The 20584-nt window shown below is 35.9% G+C and overlaps 1 protein-coding gene across 2 annotated transcripts in view; it reads left to right on the top strand.

Moving 5' to 3' along the window:
* The window catches only part of HNF4G (hepatocyte nuclear factor 4 gamma), a 60212-nt gene that overhangs the window by 15595 nt on the left and 24033 nt on the right, over positions 1-20584 (top strand). The window contains exon 1 of one of the 2 annotated variants that reach the window (XM_063170575.1): positions 9288-9394. The exons of the other annotated variant lie outside the window; for it this stretch is intronic. The gene's annotated coding sequence lies outside the window, so the exon portion shown is untranslated. Of the gene's footprint in view, positions 1-9287; positions 9395-20584 lie in introns of those variants that run through there. 2 annotated transcript variants of the gene reach the window in all.

A 20584-nucleotide genomic window follows, 5' to 3' on the forward strand; every position in this document is an offset into this window, starting at 1 on the left:
CAACTGCGTATCAACTATTTTTTAATGAAGTATCTTCTGCTGTGTGCCACAGTTAAAGCTTTTGAAAGTAGAATGTTCCTCCTTGGTTCAGTGACAAGCTTGTCCAATATTTTAACCTAATTTTCTATGTATATGTATACATATGCATAGATATGTGTATATACATAGATTTTATGGGGTGAATATATCTATTATATTACATATTCCATGAGGATTGTCACATTTTAGTAGGATTGAAAATATGGTGGTCATTGTTCAATACTGAAGGAAGATACAGCCCTTGCCCACAAACACTTGACAAATGTCTTTGACTAAGTTGAGAAATGCAGTTGTTTTCTACAGTTAGCTGGTCTTTATTCTTATCAAAATTGTGGGGCTTTCCAATGTCAGGACACTTGGTGGGTGGATACTTCTCAGAAAAATAGAGGACTTATCAATGTTTGCTTAGGATCTATTGCATTCTCAGCCATAAAAGTAGCTATGCTGTCTATAGCACTCATAAATTTTCACCTAGTCAAGGCTACTGTCACTTTTGTCATACAAGGTTGTGTTTTAAAAAATGAGCATAAATGTTTTACATTTTAAATGAGTATAAAAGTAATTACAATCTCAAAATACATAACTTCACTGCTGGTTTTGAAAAATAATACCATAATTCAGTTTGCAAAATCATCTGATTGCTTGTTAGCCCCGCCACTAAAATCTCTTTACCCTTACAAGGCAAGTATATTCTCAGGCACATTCTCACCAGAGGGCACTGTTACACACATTCTTACAGATCATTTTCTGCTGGTGAAAATAATGTCTGGTCCTGCAAAAAATGGCATGTTGATGTTAGATTTGGATGGACATTTTTCATAGGCAAGCTCTTGCTAACAAGGTAGTTTGAACTGGTTTAGTCTGTTTATCTAGTTAAACTACATTTTTACTATTGAAAAATGCCCACTGCTCCTAAAGATAAAATTTTTTAAGAGGATCCATCTTTATATGTGTGAATATACCACATTGTTTAAAACTCAATACATTTTATGAAAAACTGATTCTAAACAGTCCTGAATCTTTAGGTTTACACTGAAACAGTAGCAGAAGGGCAAAGACATTTGTCTTGTTCCTATAGATTTTTTGTTAAAGAGGATGGGAAGGTAATATCAAGTAAAACCAGTAATTCAGCTTTAGATAATTGTTATATTTGGTCTTTATTAATAAAAAAGCATATAATCAGGCAATATGATTACACATAGGATCTCTGCATCTATGCAGCTGCACAAATTTGTATTTCTACTAGGTGAGTGAAGATGAGAAAACTAAATAATGGTAAAGTTTATGCTTCAGGCCATATGGCTATATTTTGTTGTGCAAATAGTCTAGCTCTGCAGATTTCTTAAGAAAAATCTCACTCAAATGTCTTTTCTTCCTGATTATGTGCCACCTTAATTTTTATTTATATTTTTAATAGAGAAAAGATGTTTCAAGTTTTCTAGGATCTGTTTGGGCTTTTGCATGTATATTTTTACTTCACTTTGCTTTAGTATTTCCCAAACCACAACAAAACACCAAAATTTAATAATATACAGCATTTAATAAGAAATCTTCCATAGCAAATGAATGCTGACATTTCTTATTGATCAGCCACATTTCTACTGAATGTGCTCCAGCATCTGTTGCTTGTGAGCATGCATGGCTGTTTGATCATAGAGCAGATTTGTTTTATTTGAGGTGCGTGCATCATCACTGGTCTGTCTGGCAGTGGCTGCAGTGAGAGAGCTGCCATTATGAGCCCAGGGTGGCTGGGGGTCCTTTGCTGTGACCAGCAGTGAGGTGATTTGCTGTGGTGGCGCGGCAGCCCTCTCAAGGGCAGCAGGAAATAGGGAGCCAGGAGTTTTCTTGCCCTATTTTAAATTATTTTGGTCTCAGCTGTTCAATATTTCCCCTTTGAGTTCTTGCACATAGTAGTGGTGAAGTTGGCTTTACTTTTAGGCTGTTCACAAGTAGGAAGGTATTTGAAGATATTATTATTTCAGCTATCTTGTTACAGTTTGTATTTACTAATCTGTCTCACTAGTCTGTGTCTGTCACCCTATCAAAGGACCATGGAAAATGGTAAAAAATATGACATTTAAAATTTTTTTTTAAATTTATTTCTAAAGAGGGTTGCAGATGAAATCTGTGGAACTACAGCCTGAGCTCAATGAAAAAAAAAATCTGATAAAAATAATTTTCGCAGCAACAGTGCACACTGCATAAGAATCACTGTGTGCAAGGATAGAGATGTTATTGACATCCCTGTGCCTCATTGAACCTCCTCGAGGTGTGTACTCCATGTGTCCTGGTCTCTGCCTTGCCTTGGGAGAGCAAGCAAATACCATAGCTCTTCTCCTGCCAACAGGGTTAATGAGAGAATAGCAAGGCTGCCAGTGCCTTTCCAGACCTCATCCCAATGCAATATGTAGTAAGGCTGAGGTATGTCAGGCTCAGGACCTTTCAGTGCTTTCTGGTTGTGGTTTTAGACATTGTCACAGTATAGTTAATGTTCCAAGAAGCCTTTGGCAAATTTCCACAAAAAAGCATGTAAGGAAACAAAGCTACCATGAGTTAAGATGGAAGATTTTTCCTGGATTAATGATTGTTTAATAGAAAACAAAGGGCAGGGCTAGGATTAGGCTAAAGTTAGCTGTTATACTGCAAGGAAATTGCTAATGAAGTCACACATAGATTTGTCCAAACAGACAGATATTCCTAGGACTTCTGTTGTTCGGTATATCCATGAGGACTTACTGAAAGGAATTGATTAATGAGGTTGCAAAGTCATTATTGCAGACCCACTGCTGCAGAGTTCATCTAACACATACCCACATCTTAGGTATTGGTAAACAACTTAAAAAGTTGAAAGAGAGGTTGCAAAGATACACCTTACCTTAGTGTCAGTCAAGATGGCAGCCATCACAATGGTACTAGATAAGATTTTGTAACTATTCCAATTCTTTGGAATTGAACAGACACTTTAGCTCTTTTCTCCACAACCTGTGCACTGGAAATCCTGGTAAAATAGACATGTTAAAACAACCAAACAGCACTGCGTTTGTGGGACTTCTAAGCATGTCTACCTTTTTCATTAAGTGTTTTGTAATTTCTGCTGATTTTTCTGCAAGCCCCTTTGATTTTACTTAGTCCAGCCTTGATGCAGCGTGCTTGAATTGCTGTATCAGTGAGATTTGCTAAAATAAGTCACACATGAATTGTAGGCCATTATCTATCATTAACTCATCTAGAATTTCATGGCAATGTAAGTGCTATGTATAATGTGTTTTCTCAGGTTTTGCTGGCCATGTTGCTTTAGTATATCAGAATATGACTGATAGTAACATCGTATAGAGTTTGGATATATGCAAACCAGTTTTGGGTGGGGATGGGAGAATGGTTTTAATTAATACCTGGTTATATTTAGAACTATTCTAGTTTTTTCAGTTACTTTAGAGATATTTAAATTAAAATTTATAATGCATTTATTTCTTGCAAATACAAACAATCATCACACCTGTCTAAAGAACACTTAGGACTAGGGTCAGATTTTCATGCATCAAAAGTTGAAATTAGATGTGTATTGAAATACGTTCTGTGTATTATATGCAGTATTTGTAAACTTGATGATCTTGTCTGCCAGCAAAAAGGAAGAGTGATAAAAACCTTTAGAAATAGTTGTGGTTGCTAATTCTCTTTCCTTTTGAGAATGGTGGTACAATGAATATTGTTGCTGTGTATGTGTGTGTATGTAGGAGGAAATTTTGGTTTGGAGAAGTTGCTGCACTAGATACCTGCTCTTATTCAGCCTCTTCTGAATGTGAGCAATGCTGTTCTCCCTTCTCTTTTTCATTCTTTCAATTGAGGATATTTTTCAGCTTGCTGGTTCCCAGCAGGGTGAGGCTGGCCATTATCAAGAGCCATGAGTACTCCTAGCTGCATATCTTAAAGTGCCTGAATACTTTTGAAAAGTCTCCACAGCTCCTTTCTGTGGGGATATTTGATCTTCTGCTAATTTATGTTTTGTCTGCTGATATTTTGTTGAGAAGACAAGTCGTAAGCAGTCCTGTACCACCTTCCACAGTCTTTGTTTTCTACCTTTAGTGTTTAGAACTGGTGGGGGCAGAATGTTCTCTGTGAAAGGAACATTGGCAGAGTGGTATATCTCAGTGTTTCTTCTCATTTCTGTTTTTTTCATTTCATCCCATCATCTCATCTCAGTTAATTTTCTGAAGACTAGATACTGCTTTGCTCAATGTTTTCTATACCACATCTTCTAATAATTAAAAGACTGTTTCCACTAAAATTATTGGGATATTTTTGTGGCATAAAACAATTGCAGTTTCCTTTTTATGGTCTAAAAACTCTGAAAATATTATTTTCTTGGTCTAACTAAAATTTGATTATCTTTTATCAGACTTGCATTCCAGCTGTCATCTGAAAATTGTCCTCAGACTTATGTGAGCTACTATTTCTAGACTTATGTTTATTTCTGAGTACAAATTTGTCTTTTATAGTTCTACTTTTTACTATGAGTACTGGCTAGCTTTCTTCATCATCTTGTTTGAAAAAATTGTCCTGAATGATACATAATTTTTTAAGACTAAAGGAGTTGGGTCCTTTGTCCCTTAGTATTGCCTGGAAGATGGTACATGTTGCTGTTGTTTGAGATGTAGTGCTGCTTTGTAATAATTTGCACATTTTGTCTGTGGATTTGGTTACTGAATGGTGTACTTTATGACTATATTCATTTAAATATTGCGAGTTTATTGTGTGATCACATTTGTTTAGCTTGATGTAGATATGTTGGAAAATCAAGAAAAGTGGCTTGATTTTCCAACCTACTAACGTTTTTCATAGAATTAATGCCATTTTCTTTTACACATTTCTGATGAACAATGGTTTCAGCAATGAACTTGTCAGAGTGAGAGGTAAAAGTCTGTGTTCATTAACTCAGGAAAATAAAAGCTTAATAAGACGGCAAAGAGTAAGGAATAAGAGGATTGACATGAAAGGGTAGCAAAATGAAAAATTTCAGGGGCTTGAGTGACTTGTAAGATGAGTCATGATTAATCTCTTACAGAGATTGTAAAAAAGCTTTTTAATAATTCTGCTCCTCACTGGTCACAAGTTCCCAAAAAGAAAAAAGGTTAATCTTGTTGGCTGGTTGGGCAGGTGGAAGGCACTGTACTGCAGCTCTAAACCTAAAATGCTACTGAGTAGAGAAAAGGCAGTGAATTGGAAGAAATGGATGTAAATGAGAACCCGGTTTTGGTCTTGCATCTAACTATTGTTAGAGATAGAAAATTTCTAATTTGCTAAAGTTTTAAAGAACCTTTTTTAAGTTTAATTAACATTTTTTCATAACTAACATTAGCTAACATTTTCTTCATTTTGACAACTACCTTGATCCATTGTTTTTAATTTTTCACTGTCCTTGTTTTGCAGATGCTTTTTCAGAAAGTATATATATTAATCAAAATTTTGTCTTGGCCTAGTAGTTACCATTCTTGTCAAGTCCTTTTGATGATGTTTCTATAGTGACTAAAGAATTAATATGGCAAACTTTTACAAAATTGTGGAAGTTTTTTCTTAGAAATTCCACTTTTAAACCTGCTATAAAATGCATATGTTGCAACTTCTAAATTATCAGCACATTTCCTTAAAGATAATGGGATTGCATTGAAACAGGGCCCTATCTAAAAATGTGCGTATTTAGATACATGCATTTGCATAACCTTTTAACTCCCTATATACACAAAAGCATTCTCTCTCTCTCTCACTATATATATGTATATATATATATATATGCATTTGTTGAATATAAAACTTTAATATAAATATGTAGACATTAATTTTTCTTTATATTTTGGTAATTTACAGTACCCAGATAAATTTGTATTGATTTTCATTCTGGAAACTAAAATTGTAACTATTAATGTGACTATATTTGCTTGTCCAAGACCTCAGTGCCAGGTTTTGCTATTAAGATTAGGTAAAGTACATGTTGGCTACATTTTAACTATGAGTTTTTAGAATAGTTTAAACATGTAGGCAAACAAGTCACATATAGGGAGTGTAGGGTTTTTTTTAAAAGGTCATCTGTATAAGTTCAGCTACAAATAACTTGTTACCAGTCGGCTTGTTGCTATTATTTATGTTATGAAAATTCTATTGAAATATATTAAAAATATTTTCATATTTTTTATGGCTGGATGATTCAGACCACATTATAGACACTGTTTTGTGATTTATTTTTAGCTTCTTTATTCAGAAATGTCTTCTAAATTTAGGGAGGCATAAAGTTGACAAAAAGCTACGTTTGTTTTTCCAACCGTCTTCCAACTGCCTGACTTTGTCAAGAGTGTAAAATTATGTAGCAGAGAGTAAAATATGGATTAAGAAAGATTCAATCATCCTGAAAGAGGTACTGCTTTGTTTTGTGTTTTGGTTTACTCCCATTATTTTTTCTTCTTTTTTTTTTATCCTCTCTGTGTCCATGTTTTGTTTCCCTCTGCTTTTAAGCAAAATTATGTGATTTATCATAGTACTTTACTTTGGATCATAGCTCACTGAAATAATTCAACACATAGCTCTTTTTTATTGTGCTTTTATTTCAGCAAGCTGAGTTTTTGCACTATAGGATAGTATTTGGACACCTGGAAATTCAAATGAAAAGGAGAACTTTTACTTGAGTAGTTTTTGACCAACTTTTCTAAGTAGAGCATGCTATTTTTAGAATTTTGGCAATCTATATACATTTTCCATATAGATTGGATGCACTTGCTTGTCCAAACACAATCTGTTGTATGTTTTGCTTACAATATTAATGCAGTATATCACATGTTATCTGGGTCACATCACTTATGTGTTCTGAGTAGTTGCTACTTTATGGCCAGGCTTCCACATTTGTGCATCTCATTCCAGTTCAAAAGATGACAGATAGCCAGAGCTCAGTATAGAGAAACAAACCCCTGTTGTAATCTGCAGTAAAACCAATCTAATAAAAGGCTAACCAGAAGAGGGATTATTTCTAGAAAAGTCTAAAGATGGAGAGACCACGAGAAGAACAAGCAATGCAACAGACTTTAGGTTGAAATAGAAAGAGTTGTAGTACTAATCACTAATCATTAATCACGGTGTGCTATAGTTAGTACAACTTTAATTTGACTGATTGTTAAGTATTTTGGTGAGAGAGAAGTCTGATTTGCCATCAGATTCACAAACCTGTAGTTAGATTTTAAATACCTTTCTTACCATTAAGCATATGTCTAAGTCCAATGACAACAGCCCCCCAATACAATTTGATGTTTCCAGCTAATTTGGACAGTATACTCAAAGGCTAAGATACATATTCAGATGCTTCAGCACCTCAGTGCACCCATGCAAATTTTTCATTGTATCTAACTCACATGCAAGTAGATTTGGGATGAATTTGCAAAGCTTTCTTTTTTCCCTTAAAACTGATTTTTCTTTCTGTGAGGGTTTTTATTTTTTGAACAGTTCATGTGAAGCAGGCTTTAAAACATTGGGCATAACTTTGAGAGTAATAATAAAAATGGATCTGAAGCACAGGAGAATTAGTAGCAGCTCCAGGTATCAGTGGGTGCGAAGGTCTCTGTCATTACGGACCACACTAAATAAACATGCTGGAATATGATTGCTTTATTGCTCTTTGCTCATTTTATGTCATTTTATTGCCCTACTAATGACTATAGAATTAGGTGTGGAAGGCAGGTCTGAAAATGCAGAACTAAAAGAGGTACACAGACGAGTGTGTGCTTCCTGTAGAGATTCCAACTTCTCATCATGGATGATGAAGAATTTACCTTGCATAGATGAGTGAGGGTAGGGAGACAGGCAGAGAGGTACCTCAAGTATGGATCCATTTCTAGGCTTCATCCTCACTTTAGTACCCCTGATAATTTCTATGTGCCTTTTTAGTGATCCCAGTGGGAGAGGCTGTGTCATTTTGAGTAGTGGGTTTTATTTTCCTCCACTATTAGCCAAATGGTATATTCCTGATTCAGGGGTTATATGTGAAAAGATGCAAATAAGAATTAATTGTATAGATGTTTAACTGTTGAGTAAAATAGTCTAATTTGTAATAATGCCAGAATCAATTTGGTATGCTGGTGTAACAGTATCACCTCTGAGGACAGAAAGTACTGATGGGCTAATAATTTTACTGCTTTCTATTTTGCATGCACTGCAGTTTACAAAATCAATAAAGAATGTAGTACCTCAGCAGACTTACGATTTAGACTGTAAGAATCTCTGTTCTTGACTAAAGTCCTGTACTATCTAAATAAGGGGAGTTAGTTTTATCCCTGGTGTTTAGAAGTGATTTTCTGTGTTGTCACTTTCTTCCAAGGGAAAGTAGAATGTATTACCCATAAGGTTTCAAGTAATGTAAAAGGCAAAAGAATGCTGCTGAAGCAGGCGGATATTTTTGAAATACGAAAAGCTAAAAATTAGACGCTTTTATTTGGATCTTAAGAGCATGAAGTTATATTTGGGGTGAAGAAAGCAAATTGTCTTTCAAAACTTTATGAGTGAGCAGTGCATATTTTGTTTGGATTTAGGAGTTGCTCATAAATGCATAGACTACACATACATAAGAATGTATAGAATTAGTAAGCAACATTGAAATAGATATATATGAAGCAATAAATTGGTACTGCCTGCCTAGCTAAAGCTTAGCATTTAAAAGTGCAGGTCACCCCACCCAAGAAAAGTCAGCAAATCTGCAAGAGTTGTAAAGTAATTCTCAAGGTGACTACAAAATGTCCCTTTGTTTCTTTTGTGCCTTCATTCTTTTTGAAATGCTGTGCACATAGTCAAATTAAAATTGTTTTTCTTTCAGGCTTTTCTACTCTACAAATCCTGTTTTACTATGTAGTTTACCCAGTTTACCTAAACATTAGTCATCCAAAGAGCAGGGGATCTTTTATTCATATGCTTCTATGTCAACAGAACCGCAGTCTTAGAAACCATTTTGTCTTCTATTCCCTATATGTAATCCTTCCAGATAGTATTTCAAGACATTGTATAAATTCTATGCTTTTTTACTCTATAAGTGGAAGAAAATCTGGCATCAATATTGTCTGATGACTTAAGCATTTTCTTTAATCTTCAGAAATGCCTTTATACCTTGAATGAAAGCACTGTATTCTCAACCTTTATAATCCAAATAAGAATTTTATTTAGGAGTATAGTTGGTTTGCATTGCAGGTAGCTTAGCATTTATTTTACTTTTATTGGCTACAGGTATTACCTAGAAATGAGGATGGAAACACAGCCTAGGAAATCAGCCTTTCCTCATCTGTGTATGAAGAGCTGAAGTGTCAGTGCTTTGTAGTTTTCTTTTTTGAATGTAAGTAAAGTTTTGTTGCATGCTTCACTAACATCCTTGCTTACTAGAGACTGTATCAAATTGGCTGACCCATTTCAACATGCCTCTCACTCAGAAACTGATGGCTGTTTAGAGATGAATCAATTGTAAAGATCATGTGCTATGAAATTTGAGAAGCTGTTGGTAGGTTGATGGAAGATACCCTCACCCCAAAAATTTTTGCTGAATGGTGTAATTATTTTTGTCCACCCAAGGCTGTGTGTGTTCCTTCCTCACCAGGCAATTGTTCCCTCATAATTTCTTATTAGTTTCACCAGTTAAGATTTTTCCAATATCCTTTGGGGAAAAGTTGGAAGACCTTTGAGCTACTAGTTACTTCTTTCTTTTTCTTAATTGGGATGCTTTAGTCAGCTAATTAAGGACTTTTCAACTCCAACATGTATTGACCATGAAGACCTTATACTTGAAAGCTGAAGATTTTTTCTACTGATTTCATTAGACTTAGAATGATCAGAGATTCTTCAGTTCTGAGCCTTAAATATACATCACTTGAAATAAAATATTCTTCCCTTTTCCATTTGTTAAGTGAATTCTACCTTGAGTGTTTTCCTCTGTCCCCCACTGAGCTCCATGATTCTTGTTCCTTTCTACTCAGCAGCTGCTTGTGTTTTAAATTCAGTTCCCCTTTTTTCGTCAGGATGATTTTTTTTTTTTGCCAATTTTTATGTTTAATAACATACTTTTGCTTAATTTGTGCAAACATCTTTTGGAGTTGTTACAATTTGATTTTCTGTCAGGGATAGTTCCAAAGAAGAGAAAATGATGGGCAGAGGAAATGATGCTGGTGTATATCTTATTTGCAATTCTAATAAGAGCTTTGTGATTTGAACACATTAGTAAAGAGCACTTCATTCAAGTGCATATTACCACAGAACTTGCTAAACATGCCTAAGAATAATGCTATTCCAATCTGGGCAAATTAGATGGATAACATAATTTACAGTAGTTGTTAATTACACATCAGCTTAATCACAGCATAATTCTGTTAATTGCTTATCACAATGAGGTTAACTTTCTGTCATTGATATTTCTTTAATTTTTAATTAGAATAATACACTTGATATTTTTCATTGGCCACTGTATCAAAAATAGTCATGATGCAAATATTCTGCACAATAAGACTAGAAGAGATCTCCTGAGTCACCTATTTGGCTGACATCACCAACCCATGTAATACCTCTCATAAATTTCTCTCCATGTCTTAAAACCAGTTAGGTTCCTCGCCTCTGCTGCCCAAATGGAGGAGTTTTGTTGCAGTGCCATAACCCTGACATGTTTAGCAGCTTTCCACTTGCCAGCCTCAAATTTATATCTTTGTTCTTATGGCAGAATTGTTTTATTGTCTAAATAAGTTTTTCCCCTATGTAGCTTACAGTGCATGATTTATTTGTGGAATAAACTCCCGCTCACTTTTCACTTTCCTGAGATGAGTAAACCAACTCCTTTTAGTCTACTTCAGTAAGATCTACATTCTCTTGCCCTGAACATGGCTGGCAAGCCATTAGTGCTCCTTAATTCCAGCTGTAATGGCAGCTTTTAACTCCGCTGCTCGTGTAGATGGAAGCAGAAATGCCATTCACTGTCAGATGAATGACAGATAGCAGGAGGTGTAGATGAGTTCTTCTGGCTGTAGGAAATGAGTCCAGAAGAGATTGGTGGGCTTCTTATTCTGGCTAAATTAACAGATATGACAGTGTCTTAATTAGAGCTGTTTGAGACAGCTAAGTCAATTTTTTCAAACCAAGTCCATCAATAGTAATTTTATGTATGTATACACCTGAAAAACAGGGAGTGCTATTAATGCTAGTAATTTAGCCTGGGCAGGCTAGAAAGCTGTTGTGATTCTTAGGGAATAAAAATTTCATTGAGAATTGTGATTCTGAGAAACAGCAGGAGAACAGTCCTTTACTGGGGAGACAGTTACAAGACTAGCTATGAAAAAACTGTGCTGTGAAGAACCAAAGAGTCTTGGTAGACAGTAAGCAGAGCATGATCCAGCACTGTCCAGGAGAAGAGGGCCAACAGCATCCTGGGCTGAATTAGCAGGGCTCAGAGAAATGATTATTTCTTTTTACTCATCACTTGTCAGATGACATCTAAAATGGTACATCATTCCCGCTCACCCCCTTCTTTCTCCGAGGAAATAAATGAATTAACTGAAGAAAGTTAATTTCTTTAAAAAAAATAAAAGTGGAGGGCCACCAAGATGTTAAGGGGCTGACACACCTGACCAGCTGAGCAGAAGCTAATGGACCAGAGTCGTTTCAGCCTAGAGATGGCTTTGTGGGAGGCACCCTCATGGCAACCTCTGGTACCTCAAGGCTGTTTGTGAAAAGATGGACTTTCATGGTTGTGCAGGTAAGAGGGCTATTATGGTTGAGAGGACTAGAAACCTATGGGTGTAAGTTGAAATCAAAGTGTTTCAGACTGAATGTAAGGAGAAAAATTCCCATTGTGGGAACAAGGGGACACCAGGTCTAGTAGGAAAACAGAGTGCCCAGAGAGGTTAGGCAGTTTCCATTCTTCAATGTATTTTTGGATATGAGTATTTTAAACCCTTAGCAACCTGGTGTGACCTGCACTGAGAAGAAAGTTGAACCTTATCATCTCCTGAGAACCTTGAAGTAAAGGATTAAGAATGTATTCAAAATGCCTTATGTCCCTAGTAGTATTTGATACAGATCCTCCTTTTGGAGTCATGAAACTTGCTAATGGATTTTATACAAATATACAGTAATTTAGTTCTCTCTTGTTTCTCTTCTTACTTAACTAGGTTTTATATACATATACCCCTTTCAGAAAATAACTCTCAAAGTAATAGTTTCATTTTAATTTTTATTTTTATTTCTCTTTTAACTTTTCTTTCTCTTTTTCCTTTTGATTTTCTTCGTTCACTGCAAAACAAGGTAATACAGCATTCTGTTACAATATTACTTTAGTCATTTTAATTTACTTCCATCTTGGAAATTAGCAAAGAGCCCAGTATCCTGTTTCACCTGTGATTATTTGTTTTTCTTGCCTAAATTATGAAAAGTATGACTTCACTTATGTAAAATCCAACTGTTTACCAAAAAGATTGTGTCTTCATGTTTTTTTAATATTTAGTACTTTAAGTATTCAATGATTCTGAACACTTTGGGTACCTAAAGTGATAACTTTTGCCACACTTCCTAGGGATGGTTGGTTTTCAACCATTGCTATCTTGTTCCTTGGTTATCTTGTTCCTTTCAAGGTAACAGTAGACAACAGTACTGTAGTTTTGTTTCTTTTTTTTTCCCCAAGAACACTATGTAGATAAAATGAGACAAGTCAGTCTTCAACTGGAAAATATTATGATGTTTCCTGTCCCTAAGGTTTATTATATGTAAAAAGAAAAGTAAGTGTAACAGAGAAGTTTCAGTGTTGTTTAGAGTTTTACTTACTCAAAAGCCCAGGCAAGCCTAAGTTTTAGCACCATCTTTATTGGGCCAAGCAGGACTTTCACTTCAAACAGCCAATACTGCTATTCTTTTTGGTTCAGCTGTTATGTTGTTCATAGATTTAGCAGTCAGACACTACAACTGCTAGACTCTGCCTGTGGACCTTACATCACCTTAAAAAAAAATAATGTTAGACCTGTTTTTCCACTTACCTGCAGATTCTGAAAGTTTTTGAATAGCTTTTTTGTTGTATGTGTAATCTATTTTAACATAAATAGGATGCACCCAGTAGTGACATTTCCATCCCCTAAGTGAAGTCATCTTTATTTCCTTGCATACAACTGCTACTGACTCAGCTTTCCAGATTCCTAAACAAATAGTTCTTTTTGATTAGGAGTCTTTTCTACTGCTTCATATTTGAAGTTGAAGGACTACATTTTCATGGAAGTTACTTCTGCCATTCTTAAATCGAGAGTATTTAAATACTAATGCATTTTAAATGCTAATTCATTAACAGAACTCACTTAGCAAAAGTGGACTGTCACCTTAGATATCTTCTCACGTGTCTAGTTAAAGCAATGTTATCTAGAAGATTAAGAAATTTTAGGTGTTGTCCGGGCATTTAATCAGTAGCAAGTACAGCTCACAGCTGCTTTTTCTTCTTAGTCAGACAAAAAGATGTGTATCTTTATTGCGTTGTTTTAAAGAAAACTCCAAAACTTTGGAGTGCAGCAACTTTTATGTGTCTTCAGAGATAAATTTAACAAACATTTTGTGATTTCTCATTTTTGTCAAAATAGAGCATAGCTTTGAGAAGGCAGCTTAACTTCAAGCTGTTCCTGTGAACGTGTATGTGCGTCACAGTCCTGGCCCCAGGAGATGCATCTGAGCAGTGTCCCAGCAAGGTGGGGAAGTGACCCGTATCTTCTGCACGCCTTGTATTTCTGGTTGTCAGGCCAGAGGAGGTAGCAGCCAGGAAAAGAACCTGTGTGCTCGGTGCATCTTCTAAAGAAAATCATAGTCCTGTCCTTTGGTCATGGGGATTTTGGGTGCTCATTCACAAACCAGGGATGCAGGCAAGACCATGCAGGACAGCTGTCCCCCTTTTAGATATAGTAACTTAATATTTTCTTTGTTTCGTTCTGAGGAACATTCTTCTTCTAGCTTATTTTTAGTTTGATTTTTAAGTCTAATTCTGTTAATACTCAATTGGTATAATGCATCATTTTATGGCTTCACACATTGCCATTTTCTTGTGAAGTTGGCTGACTCTTTTCTTGAAGCTCACACCCTCTGAAAGGTATTAAAGTTGGTGAAAATATTAATTATTGAACTAGGACACTAAAAATATTTAATTTTTTTAAAAATATAAAGGATGTTTTTCCTGGTAAAAAGGAAAAACATAAAAAACATTCATAAGCTGTAGCAGTTCTGCGATATGATATATTACCAGTTTTGAGAACATGCTCCAGTGGAAAGTGTAGGAGGTGGGTCTCCATCCAGGCTCTCCACCTTCAACTCTCTTCTCAGATTTTGGGGAGTAATTTGTGTAGATTCACCCCACCTAACTCTAGGTCTTGCAGTTGTTTCAGCGCTTTAGTTAGACAACCAGTGGGAAGAAATGGAGGTGATCCAGTTCAACCTCCTGTTAAAGATAAGTTTGGAATCTGTTTAGATGTGCCTGTTTCTGATCATTATATACAAAGAGAATTGAATGTTTGGTTTGTGTGCAGGCAACTCTATTGTAGACACGTGAGCTCAAGTGTGATAAACACTATCTTCAGTTGTCCTTTGCCTCATTTCTCTGTTTATTAAAAGGAGATTATAATTTGTTCCTCTATCACAGATAGGGAAATAATTTTACTGATTGCAAAGTTCTCAGATAAAATGGTGGAGACTTCCTACATGAATACGTTAAAAATTAGGAATACAGCCATATGAATGTTGTTCAGGTCCAGAAAATCCACACAGACCCAATTGTTACCTATACTATTGGAGGTAAACTTGATCATGTAACCTACATTATTGCAGCTACACATAATTTTTCATATTTTATCTTGACTTGCATGGTGTTTTTATGCATAACTGTGCTTATGACCATTTCTCAAAGTTTCCTCTTACCTCCTCTCAAGATAGAGACCAAATAAAACCTTGCTAGACTTCTCTCATATCTTCCATGCCAGTGAATTTTTTTCCTGCTCAGCTCAATCAGTGTTCTGGCTTCATTAGTTAGAAGAGATGCAGCCCAACTTATTTTCTAATATTTATCATCAGCTTTTAAAACAGATTTCTACCGATGTTGAACTTGTAAAAATCACTGTTTAAAATCTGTTTAGAGCAGATATATCTGTACTTCTGTGAAGTCACAGTATTTATTGTTTTGTTCCTACCTGGGAACACACCTAACCTGTAAAAATTAAAGAGATAACCACTGGCCAATGGAAGAGTGTCTATATGTGTACAGCAAAGCAAAGACTTGAGCTCCTTCTCCAGAGGATTCTGCTTTGTGCTCACTGGGATGTGAATCTTCTGTGCTTAGGGTATGGATGCCTCTGCCAATAAAGATATCAGGTGTTCTTGACCTCCCTGATTCTTAAGACAGCTCTGGTATTTGAATTTTCAAGGAGATACTGCTGTCAGTTCATGTCTGGTGAAAGCAAGAATTACTTTGTTCTCTTAAGAAATACAATGCAATAATTTTAGAGAGAAGGCTTCAGGAAAACTTTATAGAAGGCTTTCAGTACGTGAAAGCGGCCTGCAAGAAGGCTGGAGAGAGATTTTTTGTAAGGGCATGCAGTGATAAGACAAGGAGGAAAGGATAGAAATCAAAAGACAGTGGGTTTCAATTAGATATTAGGAAGAAATTATGTGGGGATGGTGAGACACTGAAGGAGGTTGCCAGAGAAGCTGTGAATGCCCCATCCCTGGAAGAGTTCAAGGTCAGGCTGAAGGGAGCTTTGACCAGCCTAGTCTAGTGGAAGATGTCCCTGCCCATGGCAGAGGAATTGGAACTAGATAATCTTCAAGGTTTTTTCAACCCTGATCATTCTATGGTTTTATCAAAATCAGAGTGTTGTACACACATGCCTTTCTAGGCTGTGAGTTGTTATAAAAACTTATTAATTTGATGAATAAAATGGAGTTGATACTTTAAAAAGCTGATCCAAAATATGGTTGAAATTGAGAATATGCCTTTATGCTTTGTTATTGCTCTGTTGTTCATGGAGTATTTGAAGTTTTTGTTTGTTTGTCATAGTTTCACTCTAAACTGACAGTCTTTACTATGCTCTGAACTTCCTATTAACTCAGTTTTGTAACAATAGCAATTAGAGAACTTGTTAAGCTAAGCATAACCATTCTAGTGTCTTGGAAGAGTTAAACTGAGAGTGTTGACACAATGTTCTTTCTGCAGGAATGTGATGAGTCAGGCTCTAGTTAAAAATTTTAATTTTAGACAGAGTAACTGAAAATAATGGCACTTGTTTGACTATTCAGTTATTTAATTAGCCTTTTACACAGGACCAAGAGTTACACAGTTACCAGCATGGGCAGAAGTGTACTGAGTTTGTTTTGAAATGTTTTGTAGAATACATAACTCATTCAGCAGAGGATAGAATATAGAAATTAGAAAACTTGCAATGATTAATTGATCACAAAGAAAAGAAAGATTCCAGGCAAACTAAAAAAAGAGAGAATACAAAAAAATCCTTGCCTTGATACTGGTTAACCTCTTTTTGAACTCTTTTATTGTGTATGACAAAGGCAAGGGTGTTTATCTGTGGAAAAAAAAATCTCATTATATGGTATTTCTAAGATAACTGTGAGTAAATTGTAAGTTAATTTATCTAACTAGCTATATAAAACATTGTTTACGAGCAAGTTTGCATAAAACCTGCCAAGAAGGCTTATTAAGAAATTACTAATCACCTGGGGATGACTGAACAGGAGTGCTTAGCCTTGCTTATCAGTAACATGATGGTTTGGTTTTATCTTATGCCTGAACTCTTTCCTCTTTTCTTCTCATTTCACTCTGCTCTCCAGGACAACTCTCTGATTAATTTTCCTGTGTGTAGCAGAAAATAATAAGTTACCTTATTTAAGCAAATAATTAACAAGCGTATCCAGTCATTTAACTGTACCTCAGCAAATCTCACCACAAAATTCTATGCTACAAAAATCCTTTAAGCCCTCTAAATGGCTATAGTGAGTTTTCAAGAGTAAAATGAACTAAAGAATATAAAGTAAAATAGAAATATTACATACTAAAGTCTACCTAGTAGTAATTCACATACTTAACATTAAACCTAATCTGTTGCAATGTAAAAAGCAAAAGTATTCTATTTTTTATCCTTCCTCCCCATAAATATGCACAAGTTTCTAACAGTGCCTGCTAACCTCAGATAGGGTTAGAAAATCTACTGTTAATCTGGACACAAAGAAAGCACAGAAATTAGTTCATGGAGAGAATCTGGACATGGACAATACACTGTGAAGAATTACTAAGAATCTGTATGTAGAAGGGAGAGCTTCCCACTGTCAGATTAATTTTTGTATACTCAATGATAATTCAAGAGGCAAATTCAGCTGTCAGAGAAACACTGACAATAAGTTCCTGTGTGTACATACTTATATATAAACATATGTGTACATAAAACAAGATTTTAAATCTGCATAACATTTGATATCTACATGGCTTGCAGTCTACTGTGGACACCCTCCTGGAATGGCTAGATAAAGGAACATAACTATTCTGTGTCCTCAGTCTTTACTGCCTATCCCTTGTATCTGGCATACTGGGTTCTGACTCAATAGAAAATATTAGGATTTACTAGACTAGATAAGATTGGAATACAATAGAATGCTTCAGTTGAGAGGGACTTGCAACAGCTATCTAGTCCAACTGCCTGACCAAATCATCACTGATCAAATTAAAATCTTGATGACCATTTTCCAAATGCCTCTTATACACTGGTAGGCTTGGGGCACTGATCACCTCTTTAGGAAATCTTGCATGTTCAACCACCCTCTGGTAAAAAAATTCTTCTCAATGTCCACTCTAAACCTCTCCTGACACAGCTTTGCACGTTCCCATTCATCCTATCTCTGGATATAAGGGAAAAGAGATCAGCATCTCCACCCTCCTCCACTTCATGTCTTCAGAAAGCTGTAGAGAGCAATGAGGGCACGCCTCAGCCTCCTTTTGGAATGACTGTCTTCAAGCTTCCACTTCACCATTACTCATCCTTCTCAATCTTCCCATAGAAATGTGCTGCTTCAACTGGCACCATCAGGTCCTTCACTCTTCCATCACCCTGACACAGTGCTCTCCCTCAGTGCAGCTGTGCAGCTGGCTGTGATGGCCTGGAATGCAATGGTCCATGTTTGACCTCTTAGCTATGAGATGGCTTTTGCTCAAATATTTCCTACTGGTGATACTGTTTGCTGAAAGGCTGTCACAGATACACTATGTGTTTCACTGAACCGGTGACAAACAGTAGCATGGGACATCTGCAAAATGAAGAAGATAACATCATTATAATTTTGCTTTGTGAGGATTGTGAGTGAATGTAATGTGAGAATCATCCTCAAAACACCTTTCTGTTAAAAAGGTGGTTTTTAAATCCTTTAAAATCCTTACAAATAAGGATTTGTAAACTGCAATATGTTTTATACTTCGTAGATGCTACCCAGGTCACTCCTTGATGTATGTGTGCATGTGTAAGTGATAAATAAAATCAGATAAACCAGATAGCTTTGTCTGCCTTCACCTTAAGAGTGGAGGAAACATCTTTTTGCATATGACACTGTTATATTGCTGTTGCTATCCTACCATCATATCCCATCAGTGACACTGTGGTATATAAAGTGAATAAATAAATCATTTATCCTTTTAGAATAAGATGGAGCAAATTATATTTGGAATAAAGAGAGAGAATCTGAAAGTGAGCTATCTCCTCAGCAAGTGCAAATTATCCTTAAAATTATCCTGCAGCAGCTATTCTTCAGGCTCAAAATATTTTAGAGCTTTCATATTCCTTTGATATTTACCCTCAACTACTGACAGAGCATATACCGAAGTGGATGGAACATTAAAATTGTAAATTACTCATCAAAGAATTTGGAGTACTAGATCTCTTACTCAGTTTTGAAACTGTGATGTAGATTACTCATTGACATCTTAATAACTATTTTGGGATTATTTCAAGCTCTAAAGAGTGCTGTCGGGTGGGTCCGTAGTATTTGACGAGTCAGATACCAGGCATGTTCTTTGTTTTTTATATTTATTCAAATTCATGACCAATGAAGTTGTAGCTGGTTGTTGTGAAAGACAAATAATGTTTTAAGCCAAAACCATAAATATGACGACCATCAGACCTCACAATAATTGTCTGTTCTATGTTAAACCAAAATGGAAAAAAAAAAAAACAAAAAAACACAACCTTCTACATAACTTATAAAAGAAAGCTATATATGCTGTACGTTAGAGTGGAGCTCAATGTAATGAATGACCAATTTAACTGAAAAAAGAGGCAAATTCAATATGCATAAGAATCTCCTTTCTATAGAATGCCTGGGGTGGTCTAAGTGTCTAAAAATGTGAGTAATGAAAACAGGCTTATCCTGGATTTCCCACAAAGATCTGTACTTAAGTTTCACCTGGCATGATTTGTTGCAGCTGATCTTACCACCTTGCCTAATAAGTGTGCCGTGAAAACCCGTTATTCAGTTCTGGTACTGACTGTGCTTTTCTAGTGTTTTGTTTTACTATTTTTTTTTTAGGACAAAGTGAAAAGTCTAAGTGCCATAAATTTGCTTGTTGAAGGCAATAGTTGGTGCTGGGTTTGATGCAGGGTTTGAGATGATGCCTTTGGTCACCTTAGTGGAAGCCTTTGTGTAATATATTTATTCTCACAATTCACAAATTGTTCTGGAAAATCCTTTCACATTAACTAGCTGAAAGGCAATTTTGTCCTTTTTTGGCTCTGAAAATTTTGGGGAGTGGCAGAGGGAGAGGGGGACATGACAATGTTACAAGTCTTGCTTTACTATCTGAGAGTTGGAGTGGACTGTAGCCATAATTCCATCATATTACCTAGGTGTTAAGCAAAAAGGCTATTTCTTTTTGAACATGCTTGGTAACACACATTTATACTATAATATGCATTTATATTTTATCACTGATTTTTAGATCTAATCCCACTCTTAACATTTTTATTTATTAAAACAATAAAAAGCCAGCAATCTTTGTCAAATAAAGCAATGCCACAATGTTGCAAAGCTTTCCATGTCGAACATGTAATAATTTTATGTTTTAGAACGCAAGCAAACATTTCCCAGTCATTACTCATAGATCATTTATGAAGCATATTGGGGGTGGGTGTCAGCAGAGCTGATGTGTTGGTGACTAGCAGTGTTCTCCCTGGCACTGAGGGTGTGTTCCAGGAGAGGGAAGCTCAGTCTGTGCTATTACATGGGCGTGTACCTTTGTAAGGCAAAGATGAGATTGCCCATGGGTGTGCGGAAAAGTTCACGCTGCTTCCTGGGTAGCAAGTTTCTGGCAATAAACTCTCTGGCTTGGAGGTCTTTGAGTTTACTGTAGTAAGGAGGCATTCTGGCTCAGCTCATATGGTTTCTTTGGGGTTTTTTAGTATGGCCTCCATGCATACCCTGTCCTATGTGTGCCAACCATCAAGAGGCAAGCAGATCAAAATGTGTGTTTTGCCAGCATTCT

Source organism: Melospiza melodia, chromosome 1 (genome assembly GCF_035770615.1).
Source record: "Melospiza melodia melodia isolate bMelMel2 chromosome 1, bMelMel2.pri, whole genome shotgun sequence".
NCBI lineage: Eukaryota > Metazoa > Chordata > Aves > Passeriformes > Passerellidae > Melospiza > Melospiza melodia.